This window comes from Scophthalmus maximus, chromosome 16 (genome assembly GCF_022379125.1).
Source record: "Scophthalmus maximus strain ysfricsl-2021 chromosome 16, ASM2237912v1, whole genome shotgun sequence".
NCBI classification, from domain to species: Eukaryota; Metazoa; Chordata; class Actinopteri; order Pleuronectiformes; family Scophthalmidae; genus Scophthalmus; species Scophthalmus maximus.
Window position 1 is genome coordinate 13,890,900 of NC_061530.1, and position 9,735 is coordinate 13,900,634.

General features: G+C 42.7%; 1 protein-coding gene across 2 annotated transcripts in view; it reads left to right on the top strand.

Moving 5' to 3' along the window:
- LOC118287012 (protein phosphatase 1 regulatory subunit 1B) overlaps nucleotides 1–9,735 on the top strand; it is a 37,401-nt gene that overhangs the window by 9,249 nt on the left and 18,417 nt on the right. The gene's annotated exons all lie outside the window — the stretch shown is intronic.

The window sequence follows — 9,735 nt, forward strand, 5'->3', positions numbered from 1 at the left end:
CATGCACATAAATACACACACCAACCCCCACTTATAGTGGCTGCCTGTAAACACACCAGCTTCAGTGGTATATATGGTGCTGCCTATTGAACAGATGTTGTGGAATTTAAGATGCAAATGCACCCCACCACCAACCCTATCCAACAGACACACAAACACACACGCACACACACGCACGCACACGCACGCACACGCACGTCTCCCTCCGTCTCCCTCCCCCCTCAGCTGGCCCTGCCATGAATGTGCCATGTGGCGCTCCATTCCCCCTGGCACTCTGACTCTGGCTGTTCCAACTCTGCCGCGTCTGGCCGTCGCCAACTGGAAAGACCAAGAAAACAGCAGACTCAAAGTGGACTGTTTCTTTGTGTGCCTTCTGGAAGTGTGTGTGTGTGTGTGTGTGTGTGTGTTGGTGTGCGTGTGTGTGCGTAGCTGCAGAAGTACAAGACTGTGAAAACTTGATCTGTCAGTCATTGCAACGCTTATTTATTTTGAAATTGAAGAGAAAATAAAGTGACGTTTGGTTTTTCAGTATGAAAAATGACTCAAATGTCTTGTTGTGTGTATGTGTGTGTGTGTGTGTGTGTGTCTACATTTAGTGCAGACACACACCTCGGCACGCCAGTGCAGGTGTACAGCGTATGCAGCGTGCGCAGCGTGTCACGCTGTCAGTCCGTACATGCCGGTAGGGAATTCACTTGGGAATGGCAGTGGAATTCCTGTTACCATGGAGATGTCCAAGCTCATCTGCAATAGAATTTCAACTTGAGAGAGATTAATTCAGGGGAAAGTGTTGATTTATTCATCCTGGTGGATACAGATGCACTTCCTCATTCGCTCTGATGTTTGACTGCGACAGCTGCCCATTCGCTGACTGGTTTTCATTTTTCAAACCATGTCACTCTTGCAAACTAACCGATGCGGTACTTTTCTATCTTCGTCACACCATAAGTTATAGGATAAGCCTGGTACTGTTTTCTATTAACAAGTGAGCAAATTTCCAAAACCAAATCCTACCAACAAGTATTTCCTGTGTTGCTTGGTAGAGCTTATCTGTGCAATAAACCTTCACTCTTGTACAAAATGTAATTAAAAAGATGAATGAGCTGCACCGTCGGACTGGTTGTTGTGTGCCTTCATGAAAAAGGAACATGGGCATTGTAGTCTATATGAAGTAAATCCAACATACATCATCCATGTGTATTTATCCGCATCTCAAAATAGACCCAAATAAATAGAGTACTATTTACCCAAATAGAATAGTTCCTGTTGCTCAGAATGAAGTCGATCTTTGGCCGTTAGCATTTACGGCCTCCTCTTTGAACAGGTCCGTCCCTGAAGATGAAATACATACATCATACTGATGATTGCTACAATCCTGTCAATTTGTCACATGTCATCACATATTACACAGCGCAGATAAACGTGTGTCCTTATTGGTTGAAAAGATGTTGATACACGATCTTGTATACAGATTGATGCATCCATGTGTGCATATGCATGAGCATGTGTTCAATATCAGCATGTCTCTGTGCGACCCTCGAGTCTCCCTTTCATTCAGCCGATGACCCTGCCCCCCCAGGGTGGGGATGTGGGAAGTGAGAGCTCCTCTCTTCACTCCTCTCCTGATAATCTCTTTTCTTCTGAAAAAGCAGGCGTGGGCCGCTGTGTCAATACCTCATCTCAGAGCTGCCACAGGGACGCACACTCCATTTTGTTTACTTCTTCTTAGCATCCAAGTAGGGGGTCGAGGGAGACGCATCGGCAGACGGGGAGAGGAAGAGGGGGGACCGGGTAGAAGGTGGTGAGAGAGATGTAAAAGACGGTGGGAGAGAGCGGAGAAGTGGGCACAGGCTCATGGGGAATGGTCGCAAAGATGAGAAAGGCGGTGGCATATAGGTTTGACTTCGGTTAAACATCTCGGGATAAAGGTCAACGATGGCGACTAATTATCAGGACAAGGCTGCCAGTCATTAGTCATTTGCTACTCTACATAATAAAGTAAAGCTTCAATTACCAAGCTTCGGCATATGATCAGAATAAAATACAACATTACAGGATTTATCTCAGAATCCACACAAAGGGTTTTGTAATCAAAACCATGATAAACATAATTAGGAATTGTGTCATACAAAGGTAAAATATACAACACTCCTCTAAACACTCCAACTGTAAACCAATAACTCAACATGTCTTTCCGACCATGTATTAACAGGATTAGCAGCACTGCATTAATTGTTAATTACTTTACCACAGTGAGAGTCTCGTTGACAGCCTGTACAGTGTGCACTCTTTACGGTACATTGTGCTGTAAATGACATGTACTGTTTCGTGGGTTATTACAAGTCAAAAATAAATACCACGATATATATAAGAATTTGATTAATTTAAAGTCAGTGCAGAAGGAGAAGGTGATACAGAATTAATAACAACATTATTTCAAGTTGAATGAATGAAATGAGTAGTAATATTTCCTGTCATTTGGTTAAAAAAGAGACACATCTGTCTGTCTCTCACAACTGGTGAGTTTATAAACCTCTTGGTAATCTATTGGATTACCAAAATAAATAAATCATGGCTGACTGATGTTATTTGTAATACCATACCAAGCTAATACCAACAATACTTAGACTGATGTCACATCCAGTGAAAATAGCCGGAAAAAATATTGGTGAGATATACATGAAACAAGATACTGTGACAAAACGTGTGAACACCTGCACTTCTATCAAACCTGAAGAACTTTCTTTTTTTTTTTAAATTAACATCATCAGGTGACCCTTTCTGAACGGCAAATGTGCACATCAAACAAAAATACACACACTGACAAATTCATATTTAGAGGTCAGACCCACACAAAGTCAAAACCTGTGGGTGGCAGCTCAGTCAAGGCCAACGATTAAAGGGATGGAATTAGTGTGTGTGTGTGTGTGTGTGTGTGTGTGTGTGTGTGTGTGTGTGTGTGTGTGTGTGTGTGTGTGTGTGTGTGTGTGTGTGTGTGTGTGTGTGTGTGTGTGTGTGTGTGTGTGTGTGTGTGTGTGTGTGTGTGTGTGTGTGTGTGTGTGTGTGTGTGTGTGTGTCTGTGTGTGTGTGTGAGCATCTGCACATGTGAGACTGTGGTAGCCTCTGTATGTGTAAGAGAGTTTAAATTCAGTGACAGCTGTTCATTAGTCCGTTACAACCCCACACTGCTGATTCCTCAAAGCAGCAGACACCAGCAGAAATAAAACACTGGTGATGGATAATTTTCATTTTTTTTTTATTTTTTATTTTAAAACTTTGTATAGCTGTATTTTCATTTTGTTTTTATTTTTTTAGATTTTAAACTTTGTTTAGCTGTTTATATATAATCTTCATGTACAAATATATATCTTTTAAAATTTTATTATGAGAGATTTTTTTATACAAGGACAAGTCACTGCATCTTGATTTGTCCCATGTGTGCTCATGATGTTGGCTCTGTAGGTGGCGCTCTTTTGCTTCTCTCACGGACCCATTAACATTCTTTGACTTTAGAATGAAGTACTTGGTTTTGTTGCCTCAGTTAAGATAAAATGCGTCGCTCCTTACGCATGCAGCTGGTATACTTATGCTCGTGAAAGGTGTAGTTTCAACTGAATATACGCGGTAGTCAAAGTGACATTTTGTGACACAGCCTTTTTTTTTTATTTGCCTCGGTGCTGGCCCTGGTCTAATTAGTGACTACTGAAAGGCTGAGCTTCTCCCATCAAGGTCATGCGAACAGTTTCCTGTGAGTGGGACACTGTGGAGACATATGGACCATGGACACCGTGGGCCCATTTCACTGCACTTTAATAAAATCTACACATCTGGCCGATACTGGTTTTACCCTGCCAACAATCGGGGCTTTGGTAGTTGCTCTTGTATGTTTGGAAATGTTCTACTTTGATTAAATTTTTCCCGATTTACCTCTAAATCCAATTTCGACGAGGAAACCCTCCCGAGAGTCGGAGCGTAAAGGCACACGAGTGGACGAGTATTTAAATGCAGTTTGGAGGCACTTAACTTTCTGGTGATCTGCCTTTTGATCCACATTTTAAAATAATTGGATTTAATCACGTTGACTGAAAACAGCAGCAGTGGAGCATTTATATTCTCCCTTTGGATATCTTCTTCTTTTTTTTTTACTTAAGCTTCTGTGAGAATAGACCTGTCTACACCGTCATCCCATACGTCATGATACATCCCACATGCATCTTGGCAGTCAGCCTAGGAATCTACTCTGTTTCATAAAGCCAGCACCTACTGTGTATGGCAAGTATTTCATGTTGTGTAGCACTGGAGCACATTAGATGGCTGCATCACAGAAACACCCAACATCCTAAATCCAATGCTTAAATTTGTCGTGTTCAGTAATGTAGCCCACTTTCTTTCACGCACTCCTCTCAGACGACATCAGATCCTGTTATTACATGTTTTTCCTCAACACTTGTGTTGCAGTCTCTACTACACTAAGCTTGAAAAATCAAGAGAACCCTATTCCAGTGATAGACATTTCTAGATTCCTACGTGTTCTGCTGAATTACTGTGACCAAGCCAATATTTTGCTTCTGAGAAGAATGATAACATTTTTTCCAGCAGAATCGGACGCATAAGCAACAGCATAGCATCAGATAATATGTGACCTAACCAGCAGGGATAAAAGACTGATATTTTCTTTTCCCTATGTGCTCATGCTCGCGTCTCGTGTATTTGAATGTGCTGTGATGCAGATGTGGATACAATTTACAGAAAGACCAGTGTCGACTTTACAATTTTTTTCAGAAAATTGCCACCACACTGGTGTTCAAAACTTTTTCATTTGAGATGGACAAAATCGTACGGTCGGGAATCATTCAGAGTGTCTTATGAACTGTGTGAAGAGAACGTGTGTGTGTGTGTGTGTGTGTGTGTGTGTGTGTGTGTGTGTGTGTGTGTGTGTGTGTGTGTGTGTGTGTGTGTGTGTGTGTGTGTGTGTGTGTGTGTGTGTGTGTGTGTGTGTGTGTGTGTGTGTGTGTGTGTGTGTGTGTGTGTGTGTGTGTGTGTGACCAGCGACGTAGACGCTTAGCGAGGGTGTGATGTACTTTATGAAGTTGAACGTGTTAGATACACATGACCATGTGCCATTAGTGAGGAAAAACTGGAGAGAAGAAAGTATACAGAGGAGGAAGGTGAGGAAAAAAATCGATATGCTGGGAGGAGAAAGTGGGGGGAAAAAAGTGATGAGTGTATGATTAGAGAAAAGAAGGGAGTTCAGCGCAAGTTTGTGTGGAAATGGGTGAGACGGGTGGAAGGGCATTGAAAGGAGGGGAACAAAAAGAACGCAAAGAGACGCAAACATGCCAGAGAAGAAGTGGAGACAGAGGGAGAGAGAGTAGAGAGGGGAGAAAGGAGCAGAGGAGCGAGGGCAATGAGCTGGATTGAATACCATCTGACAGGTCCAGCTGGGAGTTTGCCCACCCCACAGCACCGCAAAACCCCTCAATATGGAGGCCAATTACTGCTGCCCGCGTGACCGTGGCATGGCAGCATCAGAGACGCAACCCTCCTCCTCCTCGCCTCGACTTTCCCTTTTCCTCTGCCACCCCTCCACCCCCAATTCCCCCCCCCCCCCCCAAAAAAAAAAAAATTACAATAAATAAATAAATAAATAAAACTCCCACCATCTGTGCAGAGTGACAACAACCTCTATACCCTACCATGCACAACACAGACTGTACACTGCACAGACACACACACACACACACACACACACACACACACACAAACACACAAACACACACACACTTATGACAAACACACACATCAAACATGACAAATCCTCACTCATGGGCTCTGTGTGCTTTTATACTCGACCCGTAGTGGTATGTGTATGTGCATCTGTGCATATTCGTGTGTGTGTGTGTGTGTGTGTGTGTTTGTGTGTCTGGTGCTCGTGGGTGTGTCTGTTACTTTCACCCATTTCGCATGTATGTAACACAAACAGCATGGACCTTTAACAATCACACACACGCGCGCGCACAGATGCCCATATAAGCGACACACCGCTATTGTTCAACAGATGCAGTGGAATTTCGCCCTCCATGCCAGCTTCATCTCTTTTCACACAGCTGGGCGTGGTGCTCAGGCTTGGCAGGGTGGTAATGGTGGGAGGGTGCAAGGTGGGTGAGCGTGATGCGGTGGCACCGGGTGCCCACTGTGGTGGAGGTGACCCCCTAAATTCAGCCCCCATGTGCAGCAAGACAAGCTTTTCTCAGTGGTGCTTTTTGTTTTTGCGGCCTCACCTCAACTGGTGTTTGGGAGGGGGGAGTAAGTGACAAATAAAAAATGTTGCACATCCATAATAGACACACACACACACACACACACACACACACACACTCCTCTGTTAATGTTTAAATCGTTGTTTTGAGGTTGGTTTATTTCTGCACTCTCCTCTCCCGCACAACAAACCACTCTGTGTTATAATTATGACAGAGATTAGTCCACTGAAACATTCTTTCCCCAACCCCGAGATTAACCCCCAAATAATTAATCCAATAAATGTCTACCTAATCTGATAAATGGGACTGAAACTCTCCAGATGGGGATTTATGTACAGTAGGCCTGCCCGGGCCTACTTTGTGTTGTGTTCACTATGCTGTGATTTTTTTTTTTTAAAGCAGTTTAACAGGAGCTCCGTGGCGGATTATTTCATTATAGTAATTGCATGGTATTTCACAAACGTTCATTTGGACAATTACGCATGAATACAAATTCCACATAATTGATTTCATGGGACTTTAGTTACGTCAGCTATAAGCCCACTTGTCATAGATATTTAGAATAACCACCACATTATTATGACTCCATGAGCCCAGCTGGGTGGTGACATCCCCATATAAAAAAACTAAGTAAAATACATAATTATACGGAATTAATCATAATCATTATAAATAATTTGTTTGCCCCGAAACACATTCCGTTAATCAGTTAATTGATATTTAATTAAAGGTTAATTTGACATGTAGTAATATAATAATAATAATAATAATAATAATAATAATAATAATAATAATAATAATAATAATAATAATAATGGCAATGCACTAAGATTTTTTGATAACATAGAACCAGATGAGTTAAAAGTCACGCACTGTTTTGTCAGGATGTAAAACCCCGCACATGCAGAACCGTATGTCTCCTTCCCGCAAAAAGTGCGTGACCGAGGGACAAGTGTGTGTCCTTTTTGTCCGGGGCCGCGCGCGCGCGTGTGTGTGTGTGTGTGAGTGTGTGTGGACACTCAGCCTCCTTTAACGGCGGAGAATAATGAACAGATGCTGAGTGAATTAGGAAAGAAATACTGGGTCCCTCCCACAAGGGCCACTTTGGCAGGGGCCGCCTGGCTGCCACGTGGCGCAGCTGGCACCGGGGTCGGGGACGGTGCTCGGCTCTTCCTGGTCTCGGGCTTTACTGGTGCTGCTCAGACATTTAGCGACTTGGCACCGCGCGCTGCGCCGTCCAGAGCCTCTGCCAACCGCCGCAGCCCCGACCCCCGACCCCCGTCCCCCGTCCTCACTGGTAGAACACGAGCGAGAGGTTAGAGCGCGAAAAATCCGAATCTCTCACCTCCGAGGGGCCCCCTCGGAGGGGCCCCCTCGGAGGGCCCCCCGCCTCACCTGGGACAGGCGAGTCAAAGTGGACTAATCACGACCCGGAGAGGAAGTTGGAGGTATTCGTTCCATGTGTTTGCACGGCTGCGCGTGTCTTTACGCATTCAACCACTCATACAGGTGTTAAGGGATTTTTTTTTCGTTTGAAGTCATAGATGATTTGATGAATTGCATTTAGAGTGAGCTATATTTTATAAACAAAAGCTAAGTTGGCTATGAATCTTAAATATCAAATGATGAAGGATATCCTGCTCATGTTACAACAGAGCAAAATTGTTATTTGAGAAGTGTCTCCTTCTCAAAAAGATGTGATTTACTAAACATGTAAAAAGATGCTTTTTGTTTGTTTTGTTTTCCATCGATGAGGGGGAAAAAAATTGCAGCCTTTCAGATTTATCTGTGTGTGTGTGTGTGTGTGTGTGTGTGTGTGTGTGTCCACGTGTGTGTCCATGTGTGTGTCCATAATGCCATCTCTGGGCTTTTCCATTTCAACCCAACGGGCCATTGATCCACCAGATTTTGCACCTGCCCAGCTCAGCTCTTCCACTGATGTGATGAGTCACATGGGCCATTTTTTGGCCCCAAAATTACAACAAATAAAAAAGAAAACACTCAGGAAACATTTTCCTAAATGTAATGAATAAATATTTGTTGTTGAGTGTAACTTGCTCTGCGGCTCTCCTGTTCCTGATTTTCCCCCAGGTCAGTCCGTGGTGGACGGGACAGTTTTTCCACCCTGCAGTGCCCCACGGCGCTGATTTCCCCTGGATGTCTGCGACAACATATGGGACCCATGGGCAGTGGTCCAAACACCTCTGCTAGTCTCCGCTATTGATTTGATAAATCACCAATGATTTGATGCAGCCTACATCAACCCAAATGATCACATTATTCATTGTAAATATTAGAATTGTTTCAAATGCCAGAAACATCCTTTGTCATTTTGAGCTTCCTGTGTTTAATGAATTCAAAAAACTTACAAATCAGCAGTTTCAATGACAATAGTTGATGCCACCAGGCCTAAAATGTCTATCAAAATGTCATTTTAATATATTTTTTGTGGAATTATTTTAGTGTTATTGTAATTTTATTATGCAACTAGCTGGACAAATACACTCACCTGCTGTGACCAGGCTCAGCTCCAACTTCACCACGCTGGAAAAACAAACTACTCATCTCAAGAAATTCACTTTGTTTTTTAAAAGTGTTTTAAGGGTTTGTTTGCTTTTTAATATCTCTTGCTCTGGGTGACTGAGGCCTTTCGCCCACTCTCTAACTTACCAATTACCATACTTGAGTGTATCTGAAAACTTTGAGTGGAAGAACACATGCAATACAAAACAAAAGGTAAATGATCTCACTTTTTCGTTTCTTTGAGCCTCTTTTGGTGTCAAAGAGCTCATTCTAGTTTAAATAGCATCTGGTGTGCGGGTCAGTTGCTGCTGCAGCATCTTTTGAGGGTTTTTTTCGAACATGTTCTAAACAATAAACTTAGAATATCTCAATTATTGTGGCAGCTCACTCACCAATGGCTGTGGAATTTCATATGACTTTACAAGACCATATTGTTTGTAGCTGTTGTCTATTTATTCCAGCACTTGCCTGTTGCTGTGTGTGTGTGTGTGTGTGTGTGTGTGTGTGTGTGTGTGTGTGTGTGTGTGTGTGTGTGTGTGTGTGTGTGTGTGTGTGTGTGTGTGTGTGTGTGTGTGTGTGTGGGTGTGGGTGTGTGTGTGTGTGTGTGTGTGTGTGTGTGTGTGTGCTCACAAGCAACAGTTTTACCAGCTGAACAATATGCACAATCATAATGCATTAATTTAATAATTTCACCCGAGGTGATTGCTTAAGAAGCTTGTATTTTTGCACACTCCAGTTCACCGCTGCATTAATACAATGTAAGAAAAACTGAGAATTTTGGTCTGAAAAAAAAAGAACAGGTGTTTCAATGTTAATACACTTTCAGTTTTCAGTTCTAGAAATTTCTTTAATGTGTTTGTTTGATTTTTATATAGATATCAACTGCTCAATATACCCTTTTTATTTTATTAGAGAACAGGCATTTTGTCAGATTTAATTAAAAGTGGTTGGT